Genomic DNA, 17,740 nt, shown 5'->3' with positions numbered 1-17,740 from the left:
CAGATGAAGACAGATGAAGACGGGGATGAAGACGAAGATGGAGATGGGGACAGAGACGAAGACGAGAGACGAAGGAAGAAAAGAAGAGTAGCAGTAGTTTTCAGTCAGTTTCGGTGCTGAAGACCGTCATGCAAGAAGAGACTGCATCATGCACAGACGCACCAAGTCCGCCGCTGTAATGGAATAGCAAGCAGCAGCCGCGGCGCCAGAAGACAGAAGTTAAAAGGTATTTGAAGTCTGATTTTTACGTACCCGGGTGACTCGTGAGGACGGGAAGGAGACGGCCTCACCTCAGCAGTCACCTGTGAGCTGGGATGAAGACCGGACAGCCGAAGACTGGCAAGCGGGAGTCCGTGGTTCGAGTTCGGGACACTGGCCTTGCGCCGCCGCACCGCTCCGCTGGTCGACGTACAACACACGCGGCCGCTTAGAGAAGAGAAACACTGGGACGCCACATCCAAGGTATCACCAACCGATGCACGACTTCGCTCGCAATAATTAAACGGGCCACCTCGCGCTGCGCGTCTCCAGTCAACTGGGCGAGACGGCGACACGAGATACACACCGCTACGCGTAATCAGACGCCGCCGCCGCCGCCGCTGCCGCAGCAGAAGACTTCACAAACGACACAGCTGCCGCTCTCCGAACCAGAACATCCCGTAAGATACAGTTGTACAAATCTTCAATAAAAGTTATCTTATGTAAAAATGATGTTTCATTCGACCTCATACCCGAGCCAAGGAAGAACCCACCCTGCCCACATGTTGTTAAGAGAGAAAAGTTAATTATTTAATATTTTCACCCTGACAGAATGCTTTAGAATGCTCATCCTGACAATTGACAGCATCAAAAGAGAAAACCCAGTTACATTGAGTGACAGAAGTGTCACATTTAGTAATACAACTGTTACATTTGATGTCAGAAGCCGTTTAAGTTGGTACAGTTTAGACAGCAGTGAGTAACTTTTATTGTACTAGAGGAAGCTGCACACAGTAAAAACTAAATGTGGAAAGATAAAGACTGCAATACATCCAACAAATAAGCGAGGCTGTGGGATGTACGTTCTTCTCTGAGACGAAGAGTTTGGCATGGGAGAAGAAACCGTGAAGGGCCGCTTAACACCAGTCAGAAGACGGATGATTAGTTTTACATTACATTAATACTTGTTCCATAGACCATGAATACGACATCTCATAATGATGTGGAATGTCTCAGTTTACCACAATGATTCTTTACACGATACATATATTTATTTTTTCGCTACTTCCTATCGAAAAATTCATCTACTGAGTGGAAGGAGGTATCATTCAGAATTTCTTTTAATTTGTTTTTAAATTATTTTTGGCTATCTATCAGACCTTTAATGTTATTTGGTAAATGACTAAAGGCTTTTGTGGCAGCATAATTCACTCCTTTCTGGGTCAAAGTTAGATTTAATGCAGAATAGCGAACATCATTTTTTCTTCTAGTGTTGTAGCTTCGCACTTTGCTACTCGTATTATTTTTGAATTCGGATGGGTTATTAATAACAAATCTCGTAAGTGAATATACGTATTGTGGAAGTACTGTGAATATACTTAGGCCCTTAAATAAATGTCTGAAAGATGATCTTGGGAGGGCTCCAGCTATTATTCTCATAAAAGTCGTTTGTACAATGACGAATTATTCCAAAATATGATGCCACTTGAAATCAATGAATGATGGCAGGCATAGCAGGCTAATTTACTGCTATGTTTATCACCAAAATTTGCAATAACCTTCATAGTGTAAGTTGCTTTACTCAAACGTTTCAGCAGATCGTCAATTTGTTTTTTCCAATTCAATTTCTCGTCAATGCACACACCCAGAAATTTGAAATATTTCACTTCGCAAAAAGACTTCTGCTCAAAGTTAATATTTATCAATGTCGTTATGCTATTTACCCTACAGAACTGTATATACTCTGTTTTCTCAAAATTTAGTGGGGGTGTGTTTGCAGAGACCAACTTCATGAGTTTCTGAAAGACGTTATTTACAATTTCCTCAACTATACTTAAAGAACTAGCTTTGCTTCTTCATGAATAAAGGGTGGAAAGTCATTAAAATATGTTAAGAACAATAAAGGACTCAAGACTGAAGCTTGTGGGACACCTTCCTTGGTACCTCCCCAGTTAGAGAACACTGCTGATTTTTGCAGACTATCTGTACTGTTAATTTCAACCTTCTGCGTCCCAATGTAATTCTGACTTCTATTTTCTACACAATCTTAAATCCAAGCACATATCTTTATAGCTAATATATAAACGTTTTTTGTTTACAAATTACTAATGGAAATTTCCTAATATATATGAGAAACAACAATGGGCCTAAGACTGTGTCAACTTAAGATTGCCTATCCCTGGAGGATGAACATTTGTTTGTTATTCGTACATTCACTTCACCTGGCAATGTTAGGGCACTATATATGATCTGTGCAATATCAATAGTAGCATAATGACTCCATGTGTGTGTGTGTGTGTGTGTGTGTGTGTGTGTGTGTGTGTGTGTGTCCGTGGGACAATGAGATGTAGCAGAAGCGTGTTTAAGCGGTACAGTATCTGTCTAAACTGAATAAGAAGTTGACTCGATCGAGTATGGGCGAGGAAAAAGTAGAACATAGTCCGAAAATAACATGACAGAAAAAACAGGAATTGATATGGATGAGTAAATCGGGGATGTGTTTGACAATGTGACAAAAATACTTGGTCGTTGCTGGATTGAAGAAAGGTAGCTGGGATATGTCGAGAGGGAAGTGAGTCTAGTGGAAACGAATAAAGTTTTAATTTTCTCTTTAATGCAGTATCCTTTTGCATCGTATGCATGTTACTGAGTGCATTCTTCTGGAGCTGTATGTTGAATGGGGGATGCTGAAGATAGATTTAGAGTAATACTTATTAGGTACTTCTAAGGTACTGTAACTATCAGATCTTGTCTATCTATTCTTATTTATTTATCTTATTAAATTTTTCTTGAGACATGTGAGTCTAATTCGTTAGGTTCTGCAAGATTACGCTAGTCAAAGCTGTTTGATCATGGTTCGAGCCAGCACATAGATTATTTCCGATTAGAAAATTTATAAACAAAAGGAACTAATTAATAAAACCCAAAAAACAATTGAAGACCTATCATTGTAAACGTCCTATGGACCTAATTAATAAAACCCGAAAAACAATTGAAGACCTAACATTGAAAACGTCCTAAGGACCAAAGGTAATGTTCTGAGTTATAAAAAAAAATTGTATGACATGTGAAATTAGCACTCACGTTTTTATAGTATTAAAAGTTTATAATCATCTAAGAAACATAAACTATACTGCAAGTCCAGACAAAATTACTCTGAACTGTCCAGAAAAGAAAATTACTAAATTGAGAGGAGAAGATGTTTTACACGTTACTAAAGGCGCTATATGAAACAGAGGTATCATGCTATAATGACTGACAAAACATATTTAAACATACATATCTTAAACAATACGAAACAAAAATCATCTTTTTGCAGTATCACACACAAGCCTTTGAAAGATGACGATGGTGGTGTGGTATGGATTAGCTAGTAAGACTTTTTTTTTTCAGGAGACAGTCGGGGAAATTTTGCACTTATGAGTCCACCTGCTTAGCTGAGGGGGGGGGGGGGGGGGGGGGGAACCTGCTCGCCTCCCATGCAAGCGGGCCGAGGTTCGATTCCAGGACACTTTGGAGATTTTCTCCGCTCGAGGACTGGGTGTGTGTGTCCTCATTATCATCTCATCCTTATCTCCAGTGCGCAAGTCGCCCAGTGATGTACACTACACCAGGTGAGGTGATTCCAACTTGTGCAGCGGAACTGATGTGTAGCTTTGTTGTGTTTATGACTTTATCAGCAGTCCATTTCCTCCATTCTGAGTGTGTCTCAGCGTAAAGGAAGACATGCAAGTAATTATTTCTTGTAAATAATCAGGTAAATAACATTTAAGTACTTGCGATTTTCTGTTAATGCAAAATTTCTTTCAGAAGGTAGGAAAACGTGGCCTGGACCCAGATATTTATGCTCTATACAATCAAACAGGCCTCTAGAGGATATATATATATATATATATATATATATATATATATATATATATATATATATATATATATATGTGTGTGTGTGTGTGTTACCAGTCACATTGACAGCATTTTTAGAGCATTTCAGGACATGGAATATACATGATGCTATGTTGTTAGTTCCACGTGACCCTACATCCTCACTCCGCCAAGAACTTATCGCCACACTGTTGTCATGAGCACGAACGCAGAAGTTGTAACATGACATTGGAGTAAGTAGAGCCTATTGGAATGTGTAAGAGTTGAAAGAAAAAATACTTGATGCATATCGATTGTTAACGTACAAGTGTTACTTCCAGGCATGGTTGAAAGGGTCGCATCATTCTTCGTGTTTGTCATCGCACATTCTGCCTTCCTATACCATGTCATAGTGCTTTCTGAGCTTTTCTGTTGTCTGGGAAGTGTCCTTTTACCTCAAGGTACAATAAGTCACATTTCTTATAACTATCTGAACTTGGTCTTCCAAATAATTTGGAAACTATTTAAAAATATCATTCTATATTGCATTTGCTTAACATTGGTCTCCAGAAATTTGACTTTAAATGTGTAGTATAGTTCTAACATTCTGCGTGGTGTCTGTTTGTTCTATATCGTGTCTCCCTACCACTTTCGCGCAACGACGCTCTGAGCGTGTTTTTTAGGGAATTGACTAGTTTGAACCTGGGACCTGTTGCTGTTAAGGAGACGTCAGACCACACATGACATGTAGAGTTCAGAAGAGTTCAGTGAGACTAGCGATGATATAACAAAATACTTAATGATTTCAGCGTCAGCTTCACTGCACTCCCTGTAAAAGAATCTTAATACTAACTAAATTTAGTGGAAGGGGTTCAACGCTTTCCTATTTTTAGTTAGCTGGAAAAATAACGTCGAAAAAGCAGTTAAGTTTACCATTGGAAATTTTATTCTACCCACAAAACATTGTTTATAAATTGCACTATTGATAAAAGAAAATGTTTTAATACAGGATGGTAAAAACCAACTGCGTTCAACAAAAATGTGAACGAATATTCCCTGAATGGGTTTCCAAGTTCTACAACGGATCGAAGGATGCCCTATGCCATATCACATCTATAATCTAGGTTTAAATTAAGTTTCACAAAAGAGAAAACTATCAAAATGGTCTACAGTGACCCTCAATTATCTTTAATTACTTATCTAACTTGTCGTAAATTACAGTGGCTGATGTGGCTCCTCAATAACTATATAACAGAAAAATCATCGCGTTTCAGATTTTTACTTCAAGTGGCAAATGTGAACACCATGAGCTTTAATTGACGATCGACACCAGTATTACGCAAAAAAGGGGGTGTAACAGATGAGACTTCTGCAGTTCTGAGTGAAGCTTTATGCGCTGTTATGCAGCATCGCGTGCGTTCATTACCTTGTCGGTGTTCGTCAGGGGGCGGCGGGCAGCACAGCTCTGCTCACCTCGCCGTCTCGGAAGCAACTCCCTCCTAACTTCTCCGTACTACAATTTACCAAAGTTGGCTTAAAAAAAAACTATCTGGCTCTGTTTTCATCTGACCAATCAGGGTCTCAATGTTAGCCTTAAGCTCCGCCTACAAAAATTCTTTCTATCCAATGAGAAACGTTATACTTTTCACGGTGGGGCAATGTTTTTAAAGTTTGCAACGTAACAGAGACGCGAAAAAGTCTCGCGCTAAAACTTGTAGCTGGTGTGGTCCTTTTAGTGTTATCATAAGATCTATACTGTTCTTCTGGAGGGCTCTATCTTTTAGCATGGGCTGGGGGGTGGTCCTGACGTAACAGAGACGCGAAAAAGTCTCACGCTAGAACTTGCAGCTGGTGTGGTCCTTTTAGTGTTATTGTAAGATCTATACTGTACTTCTGGAGGGCTCTAGCTTTTAACGTGGGCTGGGGGGTGGTCCTAGCGGTTAGCTGGCGACGTGGGTGTCCGTCCCTTATCGTAGGGCCTTCCAGCTTAACATGGTTCTGCTCTCGTCTTCTGTTCTTGTTTCTCCCCTCGGAACTGCGTCTGTCTCACGGTGGGAAGGTATGATATGCATTTAGGCAGTCTTGTGTTAGTCTGTGGTATTCCATTTGCTCACTCGTTACTCGTATTACTTTGGTTAATTTAGTGTCACGATTTATTCTGAGCTATGTGACATACTATTGGATTTGCTTATCATGTCAGGGTTTTCATGGAAGGTGTTGGATTTGCCTGACACCTTACATAGTCGACGAATTTTAGAAGATTTATTTCTCTTATATTGAATCTCCTCTCTTGGTACAGACATTATATGTAGCTTTATGAGTAGAATATTGTCCTCTGTATATTTGCAACTGTATGAAACACCTCTGTTATCAACGTAAGACACTTGACCAATCTTAAGTTTATTGGTTACTGCCATAATCCTTCCTACTGAAATATAAAATACGTCAATGAATGATTTACGACATACTGTGGAATGACTTCCATTTTCTCCAGAAACCATATATATCACACTTCATTGACTATTATGTCATCAGGCTCGTCGTATTTACCAGTGTACCTCCTGAAGACTGGTAGGATTTTGGTTAAACCCATTAGAAATGTGCCCTCAATAGACTCATTTTGCTTATAGAAGACGTGAAGTAAATTGGATAATAGGCTACATCTGCAATTTATCTGAAATGGGAAAGGTTATTACATTAGTTTCAATATATTTAAAAACAGTTTCTTATTATACAATTTTCGGCCTCATTCCAGGTGTCTCACTAAAATAATCACTTTAATGTGTACATTCTACATAGTTTTTCAGTCATGTTAGAATCAAACCTGGTTCCGGCGAGAATGGACACATACAGTATGCAAACGGAGTGCCTACATTTATTTTTAAAGATTTTGCTGCAATTGTTTTCACAGTAATAGTAACGTATTCTGTAGCGCTTTCGAGCAAACAAAATCAATTTTGAAGGCTTTGGTACTTAGCACGTTTAGAATGTTAGGTCATCAGTTGTGTGAGAGAAATCTAACCAATAATACATTGCAGAGAAAAGTCCTCAACTACTGCAAGGAATACCTTTACAGAACAGAAGGAGTATGCTATAAGGAAGCCTTATCTGAAGATGACCGGTTTTCAGCTTAGGTGGCCTCGGGCAAGTACAGATAGGGCAACAGCCTCAAAGGGTGCTGTGCAAAGTCAAGACATGCGGGGACCAAGCAGCAGTCGGTATTGTAATTGTAAACTGTCGAAGCTGTGTTGGTAAAGTAACGAAACTTCAAGCGCTGATAGAAAGCACCGAAGCTGAAATCGTTATAGGTACGGAAAGCTGGATGAAGCCAGAGATAAATTCTGCCGATTTTACAAAGGCACAGACGGTGTTTAGAAAGGATAGATTGCATGCAACCGGTGGTGGCGTGTTTGTCACTGTTAGTAGTAATTTATCCTGTAGTGAAATGGACGTGGATAGTTCCTGTGAATTATTATGGGTGGGGGTTATACTCAGTAACCGAGCTAGGTTAATAATTGGCTCCTTTTACCGACCTCCCGACTCAGCAGCATTAGTGGCACAACAACTGAGAGAAACTCTGGAATGCCTCGTGACGACTGGGTGTTGTGTGCTGTCCTTAGGTTAGTTAGGTTTAAGTAGTTCTAAGTTCTAGGGGACTGATGACCATAGATGCTAAGTCCCATAGTGCTCAGAGCCATTTGAAGAAAATGTGGAATACATTTCACATAAATCTCCTCAGCATGTTACAGTCTTAGGTGGAGATTTCAATTTACCAGATATAGACTAGGAGACTCAGATGTTTAGGGCGGGTTGTAGGGACAGAGCATCGAGTGACATTATACTGAGTGCACAATCCGGAAATTACCTGGAGCAATTAAACAGAGAACCGACTCGTGGGGATAACATCTTGGACCTACTGATAACAAACAGACCCCGACTTTTTGACTCTGTAAGCGCAGAACAGGGAATCAGTGATCATAAGGCCGTTGCAGCATCAGTGAATATGGGAGTAAATAGGATTATAAAGAAAGGGAGGAAGGTTCATCTGTTTAGCAAGAGTAATAGGAGGCAGATTTCAGACTACCTAAGAGATCAAAACGAAAATTTCTGTTGCGGCGTCGGTCGCTGTGGTCTCGCGGTTCTCGGCGCTCAGTCCGGAACCGCGCCACTGCTACGGTCGCAGGTTCGAATCCTGCCTCGGGCATGGATGTGTGTGATGTCCTTAGGTTAGTTAGGTTTAAGTAGTTCTAAGTTCTAGGGACTGATGACCACAGATGTTAAGTCCCATAGTGCTCAGAGCCATTTGAACTACTTATTTCTGTTCCGGCACTGACAATGTTGAGTGATTATGGAACAAGTCTAAGGCAATCGTAAAATGCGTTTTAGACAGGTACGTGCTAAGTAAAACTGTGAGGGACGGGAAAAACTCACCATGGTTCAACAACAAAGTTAGATAACTACTGCGAAAGCAAAGAGAGCTTCACTGCAAGTTTAAACGCAGCCAAAACCTCACAGACAAACAGAAGCTAAACGATGTCAAAGTTAGCGTAAGGAGGGCTATGCGTGAAGCGTTCAGTGAATTCAAAGGAAAATTCTATGTACCGACTTGACAGAAAATCCTAGGAAGTTCTGGTCTTACATTAAATCAGTAAGTGGAACGAAACAGTATATCCAGACACTCTGGGATGATGATGACATAGAAACAGAGGATGACATGCGCAAAGCTGAAATACTAAACAACTTTTTCCAAAGCTGTTTCACAGGGGAAGACCGCACTGCAGTTTCTTCTCTAAATCACCGCACGAACGAAAAAATAACTTACGTCACAATAAGTGTCCAAGGAATAGAAAAGCAACTGAAATCACTCAACAGAGGAAAGTCCACTGGACCTGACGGGATACCAATTCGATTCTACACAGAGTACGCGAAAGAACTTGCTCCCCTTCTAACAGCCGTGTCCCGCAAGTCTCTAGAGGAACGGAAGGTTCCAAATGATTGGAAAAGAGTACAGGTAGTCCAAGAATTCAAGAAGGGTCGTCGAGCAGATGCGAAAAACTATAGGCCTATATGTCTTGACATCGATCTGTTGTAGAATTTTAGAACATTTTTCTTGTTCGAGTATCATGTCATTTCTGGAAACCATAATCAACTCTGTAGGAATCAACGTGGATTCCGAAAACGGCGATCGTGTGAGACCCAACTCGCTTTATTTGTTCATGACACACAGAAAATATTGATACAGGCTCCTAGGTGGATGCCATTTTCCCTGACTTCCGGAAGGTGTTCGATACAGTTCCTCATTGTCGCCTGATAAACAAAGTAAGAACCTACGGAATATCAGACCAGCTGTGTGGCTGGATTGAAGAGTTTTTAGCAAACAGAAAACAGCATGTTGTTCTCAATGGAGAGACGTCTACAGACGTTAAAGTAGCCTCTGGCGTGCCACAGGGGTGTGTTATGGGACCATTGCTTTTCACAATATATATAAATGACCTAGTAGGTAGTGTCGGAAGTTCCATGCGGCTTTTCGCGGATGATGCTGTAGTATACAGAGAAGCTGCAGCATTAGAAAATTGCAGCGAAATGCAGGAAGATCTTCAGCGGATAGGCACTTGGTTCAGGGAGTGGCAACTGACCCTTAACATAGACAAATGTAATATATTGCGAATACATAGAAAGAAAGATCCTTTATTGTATGATTATATTATAGCGGAACAAACACTGGTAGCAGTTACTTCTGTACAATATCTGGGAATACGCATACGGAACGATTTGAAGTAGAATGATCATATAAAATTAATTGTCGGTAAGGCGAGTGCCAGGTTGAGATTCATTGGGAGAGTCCTTAGAAAATGTAGACCATCAACAAAGGAGGTGGCTTACAAAGCATTCAATCGACCTATACTTGAGTATTGCTCATCAATGTGGGATCTGTACCAGGTCGGGTTGACAGAGGGGATAGAAAAGATCCAAAGAAGAGTGGCGCGTTTCGTCACAGGGTTATTTGTTAAGCGTGATAGCGTTACGGAGATGTTTAGCAAACTCAAGTGGCAGACTCTGCAAGAGAGGCGCTCTGCATCGCGGTGTAGCTTGCTGTCCAGGTTTAGAGAGGGTGCGTTTCTGGATGAGGTATCGAATATGTTGCTTCTCCCTACTTATACCTCCCGAGGAGATCACGAATGTAAAATTAGAGAGATTAGAGCGCGCACGGAGGCTTTCCGGCAGTCGTTCTTCCCGCGAACCATACGCGACTGGAACAGAAAAGGGAGCTAATGACAGTGGCACATAAAGTGCCCTCCGCCACACACCGTTGGGTGACTTGCGGAGTATAAATGTAGATGTAGATGCAGATGTAGAATACTCAATTATTTTCTACTCTGCTGGAAACCTATTTAGAATGAAATCTGCTGAATGGTGCTCTCCTTTCCGTGTAATCTTAAGGAAGTGATATCCAAGTGCAAATCGTATTTATTTCTACTGTTTACTGAATGTATATTGCAGTTTCTTCTGAAGGATTCAACAACAAGTCCATGAAGCAGGATATGTACAAGGAAGACACAGTTAGAATTCTGAAAGACGTTCGCGAACTGACACCACAAATCCGGACAAAGAATATCCTTGGTTAGTGCACTGAGATGACCCAAAATCTGATAGCATACGTGACAATAGACTGAAACTATGCAAACAAACTTTCTCGTTTCAGTGTCACGGACGGTGGAGATTATTCTTGTAGGGAAGGTAATGTCAAGAAAGAATTTATCCATCTTAAGTCCTCAGAATTTAAAGTGCTTTACTTCACTGACTGTTTGACCGCCTTCGGATAGTAAAAGTTTGGTTTTGCAGTAGTTCTATGTCAGAAACTGTATGCATTCTGTTTTGTTTGTTGTCTGAAATCCTTTTATTGATATCACCGACTATCCAAATAGCTACATAATTTGCATTGCGTTCAGCATCTTTCACAATTACTTGTGTCATCTGCAAAACAGGAAAAAATTCAAGTCATGCATCATGGCAGATCATTGGTGCATATCAAGAGAAGCAACGGACCCAGAAGAGGACCCTGTCACCCGCTCCCACATTTTGTTGAGTGTATTACATTTGTGGATTTATGATTGATATTTGAAATGCAAGGAGAACTACTGAGGAAGCAGTGGCTAATAAATCGTCGACGAAAGCGGAGAACTCATAAAGTCAGTCTTCTGTTAATATGGATGAGACGGAAATGGCAAGTGTTATTAGACTACTCTCCAGACAATTATAAGTTTTGGGCGATCGATGTCAAATTATTCTTTTTATTTTGTCGTAAATAATGGAGAAACTGCCAGAATCTGACCTCTCTGGAGATCAATTTGGGTTCTGGAGAAATGAAGGAACACGCAGGCCAGTACTAACCCTACGACTTATCCTAGAAGATATGTTGAGGAAATGTAAACCTACGTTTATAACGTTTGTAGATTTAGAGAATGCTTTTTATAATACTAACTGGCCAAAGTCTTTGAAATTTTGAAGGTAGCAGGTATAAAGTACAGCGAGTGAAAGAGTCGATGGGCATAAAAGGGAAGTTGTAGTTCAGTCCGTACAGTAAGCAAACAAGAAATGAAAAGAAGGAGACATTTCGAACGGGAATTAAAGTTGACGGAGAAACATTAAAAAAAAATTAAAGTTTGCCGACGACATTCCATTCTGTCAGAGACAGGATAAGATTTTGAAGGAAAACTGAATGGAGTGGATAGTGTCTTGAAGAGGGATCATAAGATGAACGTCAACCAAGTGACACAAGGTAAATCGAAGGAAATGTGGCGATGCTGAGGGAAATGAGAGACTAAAAGTAGTAGGTGAGTTAAGCTATTTGTTCAGTAAAATAACTGACGTTGGCCAAAGCAGAGAGGAATATAATAGCCAATAGAAAGAAAAGCATTCCTGAAAATGGTGCTTTTTCGCATCTAATATAAATTTAAGTGTTAGGAAGTCTTTTCTGAAGGCATTTCTCTGGAGCGTATCCTTATGGGGAAGTAAAAGGTGGCCGGCCGAAGTGGCCGAGCGGTTCTAGGCGCTGAAGTCTGGAACCGCTCGACCGCTACGGTCGCAGGTTCGAATCCTGCCTCGGGCATGGATGTGTGTGATGTCCTTAGGTTAGTTAGGTTTAAATAGTTCTACGTTCTAGGGGACTGATGACCTCAGAAGTTAAGTCCCATAGTGCTCAGAGCCATTTGAGCCAAGTAAAAGGTGGATGATACACATTTCAGACAAGAAGAGAAGACAAGCTTTTGAAATGTGATGCTATAGAAAGGTACATCGAGTAAGTAATGAGGTGGCGCCGAATCAAAATGGGGAGGAAAGAAATTTATGGCACCACTTGATTAAAAGAAGGGATCCGTTGATAGGACACATTCTGAGGCGTTAAGACATTGTCAGTTTAGTTTTGGAGATAAGCAGACCAATATTTGAATACAGTAAGCAGATTCAAACGCATGGAAATTCCGCAAGAGTCAGGAGACTCACACAGGATATAGTAGCATGGAGAGCTGCATTAAACTAGTCTGAGTAATCGGAGTCTGGGGATCTATAAATAACAACAGTAAGAAGTTTAGCTCCACTAAATTTAACCACACCTGCACAACATTCAAACACCTTTTCAGTGCAGTACTTTGAAACATCAATTGACTCAAATGGGGGTGCGCTGATGACAGAAGGCATGAGTCACATTTCAGTGGTGTCGGTGGAGTCTATCAGTAGGACGGGTTTCACTAGACATGGCCTGCACCTCAACAGGTATGGGAAGGGGAGGTTGGCAAAACTTATAGGTGACAGCATAGGTGGGGGTGGTGGGATCACTCATGGGAAAATTCCGGTAGTTGTGGGTGTTAGAGCTGTACCTTTTTTAGATTGAAGTCAGCTGATAGGTATTCCTGCTTAAGGGAAGTCTCTCTAACAAAGAAACCACTTTCTACAAAGCTTGGGTATCCGATTAATGACGGAATTAGTATATTTCAACAAAATATACAAGGTATTAGAGATAAAGTTAGTGAACTGCTTTTAGATGTTGACTCTGAAATTATTGGTATATCTGAACACTTCTTAAATAAGGAGATAATTCAGAGGCTTCCTTTACCAGGATACAGGTTGGCTGGCAGCTTTTCTAGGAGCTCTTTGCGGTGTGGGGGAGTAGCCATGTATGTGAAAAACGGTATCCCATTTGAGTCAATTGATGTTTCAAAGTACTGCACTGAAAAGGTGTTTGAATGTTGTGCAGGTGTGGTTAAATTTAGTGGAGCTAAACTTCTTACTGTTGTTATTTATAGATCCCCAGACTCCGATTTCACAACATTTTTGCTAAAGCTAGAGGAGGTTCTTGGTTCACTTTATAAGAAATACAAAAAGTTAGTGATATGTGGTGACTTCAATATTAATTGTATAAGTGATTGTGCAAGGAAAAGGATGCTGGTAGACCTCCTTAATTCATATAATCTTATGCAAACCGTATTCTTTCCAACGAGAGTGCAAGGGAACAGTAGAACAACCATAGACAATATTTTTGTTCATTCGTCATTATTAGAAGGGCATTCTGTTAGCAAAAAGGTGAATGGCCTTTCAGATCATGATGTACAAATTTTAAATCTAAAAGATTTTTGTGCTGCAACACATGTTAAATATAGTTACCAACTTTTTAGGAAAGCTGATCCAGTTGCTGTACAGACTTTTGTAAACCTTATCAAGGAACAAGAGTGGCAAGATGTTTATAGTGCTGATACAGTAGACGATAAATATAACGCTTTCCTCAAGACTTTTCTCGTGCTCTTTGAAAGTTTCTTTCCGTTAGAACTTTCAAAACAGGGTACTAGCACAAACAGGCAGCCTGGGTGGCTGACTAAAGGGATAAGAATATCTTGTAGAACAAAGTGGCAATTATATCAAAACGTTAGAAACAGTCAAAATCTAAATGGAGCAGCCCATTACAAACAGTATTGTAAGGTGCTTAAAAAAGTTATTAGGAAGGCAAAAAGTATGTGGTATGCAGATAGAATAGCTAAGTCTCAGGATAAAATTAAAACCATATGGTCAGTCGTAAAGGAAGTGGCTGGTCTGCAGAGACAGGTCGAGAATATAGAATCAGTGCGTAGTGGGGATGTCCGTGTTACTGATAAGTCGCAAATATGTACAGTACTTAATAATCACTTTCTGAATATAGCAGGTGAACTAAATAGAAACCTAGTCCCAACAGGGAATCATATAGCGCTCTTAGAAAAAAGTGTTCCGAGACTGTTACCTGAAATGCTCCTCCATGATACTGACAAGAGGGCGATTGAGTTAATAATTAAATCACTAAAGACCAAGAACTCTCATGGATATGACGGGGTATCTAGCAGAATACTGAAGTATTGTTCCACGTATGTTAGCTCACTACCTAGCCATATCTGTAACTTTTCCTTTAGGAGTGGTCGGTTTCCTGACCGATTAAAGTACTCGGTAGTGAAGCCACTTTATAAAAAGGGAGACAGGGATAATGTTGACAATTATAGACCTATTTCTATGCCATCGGTGTTTGCTAAAGTTATCGAGAGGGTTGTATATACAAGGTTACTGCAGCATTTAAATTCACATAATTTGCTGTCAAATGTACAGTTTGGTTTTAGAAATGGCTTAACAACTGAAAATGCTATAGTCTCTTTTCTCTGTGAGGGTTTGGACGGATTAAATAAAAGGTTGCGAACGTTAAGTGTTTTCTTTGATTTAACGAAGGCTTTTGACTGTGTTGACCACAAAATATTACTGCAGAAGTTGGAACATTATGGAGTAAGGGGAGTAGCTTACAATTGGTTCACCTCCTACTTTAAGAACAGAAAGCAGAAGGTAATCCTCCGCAATATTGAGAGTGGTAATGATGTTCAGTCCCAATGGGGCACTGTTAAATGGGGCGTTCCCCAAGGGTCGGTGCTGGGGCCACTGCTGTTTCTTATTTATGTAAATGATATGCCTTCTAGTATTACAGGTGATTCAAAAATATTTCTGTTTGCTGATGACACCACCTTGGTAGTGAAGGATCTTGTGTGTAATATTGAAACATTATCAAATAATGTAGTTCATGATATAAGTTCGTGGCTTGTGTAAAATAATTTGATGCTAAATCACCGTAAGACTCAGTTTTTACAGTTTCTAACCCACAATTCAACAAGAACTGACATTTTAATCAGACAGAATGGGCATGTTATAAGCGAGACGGAACAGTTCAAGTTCCTAGGCGTACGGATAGATAGTAAGCTGTTGTGGAAAGCCCATGTTCAGGATCTTGCTCAGAAACTAAATGCCGCTTTATTTACCATTAGAACAGTATCTGAAATAAGTGACATTTCAACACGAAAAGTAGTATACTTCGCATATTTTCATACGCTTATGTCATATGGTATTATTTTTTGGGGTAATTCTTCTGATTCAAAAAGGGTATTTTTGGCTAAAAAACGGGCTGTTCGAGCTATGTATGGTGTAAGTTCGAAAACCTCTTGTCGACCCCTATTCAATAGTCTGGGAATTTTGACATTGCCCTCACAGTATGTATTTTCTTTAATGTCGTTTGTCGTTAGCAATATTAGCTTATTCCCAAGAGTTAGCAGCTTTCACTCAGTTAATACTAGGCAGAAATCAAATCTGCATGTGGAATGCACTTCCTTGACTCTTGTGCAGAAAGGAGTGCAGTATTCTGCTGCATCCATTTTCAATAAGCTACCACAAGAACTCAAAAATCTTAGCAGTAGCCCAAAGTCTTTTAAGTCTAAACTGAAGAGTTTCCTCATGGCTCAATCCTTTTATTCTGTCGAGGAGCTCCTGGAAGAGCAAAAAATTAAGCAAATTCCAGTGTTACATTCTTGATTTTCTTTATTTAAACTAACGACTTGTCGCCTGAATATGTTTCTTATATTTCATTTTATCTGTTTCTACAATCGTGTTATAATTTCATGTATTGACTCGTTCCATGACCATGGAGACTTCTCGTAAATGTGGTCCCACGGAACAATAAATAAAAAAAAAAAAATGTGGTGCTATAGAAAGGTACATCGAGTAAGTAATGAGGTGGTGCCGAATCAAAATGGTGAGGAAAGAAATTTATGGCACCAATTGATTAAAAGAAGGGATCCGTTGATAGGACACATTCTGAGGCGTTAAGACATTGTCAGTTTAGTTTTGGAGATAAGCAGACCAATATTTGAATACAGTAAACAGATTCAAACGTATGGAAATTCCCTTAAGAATCAGGAGACTCACACAGGATATAGTAGCATGGAGAGCTGCATTAAACTAGTCTTTCGGCTGAAGACAGCAACAGCAACAACAATCGATGAATTATACGAATGTGTTGTGCATTCATATAATTGATTCACCTCCACAGACAATGAATCCATAACCTTCAGCGCAGATGCACATTTACGTGCGACCTCCAGCGGGAATCTATAATTAGCAAGCGTGGAGGACATGGACTGGGACCGCAGATAGGTGGCGCTAATTGGGAATACGAGTCAAACAGGGAGTGTCCCAAGAAAGCGCACATTTGCGATAGCACATATGAAGGGCGTATTTCAATAGTGGTACAAGTCCATTCTTGTTCATGTTGAGTCCTAAAGTTAATTGTACGCTGAAAAACCTGCAGTTGAGGTGTCAGAAATACTCAAGCATATGGCTCCTTGCTAGAGACGAACGTTTCATTCTGTTTGTTTGGATCATTAATTTCAGAAGCATTATAGGCAGAAAAGTGAAGGTAATGGACTTGTACCACTATTGAAATAAGCCCTTCATACTTCCGATGAGCAGCGTGTCCGCGTGTCGCATTGGTTAACGCAATTGCCTAGAAAGCAGAAGGTCCCGGGCTCGACTCCACATCTGGCACACATTTTCTGTCGTCGCCATTAGTTGCGCATGATGCAGATGTTGTAACTGCTTCCTTCCTCTTCCATCCTTTCTCCCACCTCCAACTTTAAATTACGTAATCGATGAACTGTTTTATCGTGTTAATAAAGTGTGCTGATAATAAAGTTATATTAGCATGACCCAAATCGCGCTGTGTACGGGGCCGCATGTAGGAAAACTTTATGAGAGGATGGTTTCGTACGACAGCAGGCGAGTACAGGCGCGCACAGGTACTTTTATAGACAGCTGAGCAGCTGAGTGGAACGGTTGTCGTGGCGGGGGGAAGAGGGGGGGTGGGAGGGAGAGAGACAGGCGGGTCGTGTTCCTGGGTCACAACTGGCGATTACTTAGGTGCCGCAGGCGACTGCGCTCGCGTACTCTCTCCGCGAGGTTGCGAGACCTCGTGATTCGCCGGAGAGAGGAGCTGTGCGACCTTGCGTGACCTTGCTTGCTAGGGATGGGGGCTGCGGTCGCTTTCCTCGGCTGTCTGCTGCTTCGAGCACCGACCGACCCCTACCAGTCTTTCACGCTCTCCCAGTAGAGCAATACTGACACGTGTCCCCAAAAGCTAAAGGCACACTACAGTATTCGAATACAGGCTTTCTCGGCAAATTTCGTTGATGAACTCCAGATATCAGCCGACTAGCAGCGTCGTCTTGTACCAATTTTTCAACATGTTTGCTATTCATCTTCGCCTGAAGATGAAGGTAGGAAACTCCTTGAAACGTTGCCATAAGAGAACTTTGCCAATCGGCTGATATCCCGAGAAGATTTCATCATCAGA

Source organism: Schistocerca serialis, chromosome 1, assembly GCF_023864345.2.
Source record: "Schistocerca serialis cubense isolate TAMUIC-IGC-003099 chromosome 1, iqSchSeri2.2, whole genome shotgun sequence".
In the NCBI taxonomy this organism is placed as follows: domain Eukaryota; kingdom Metazoa; phylum Arthropoda; class Insecta; order Orthoptera; family Acrididae; genus Schistocerca; species Schistocerca serialis.
The sequence above is the reverse complement of the archived record's forward strand: the minus strand, read 5'-3'. Positions refer to the sequence as shown.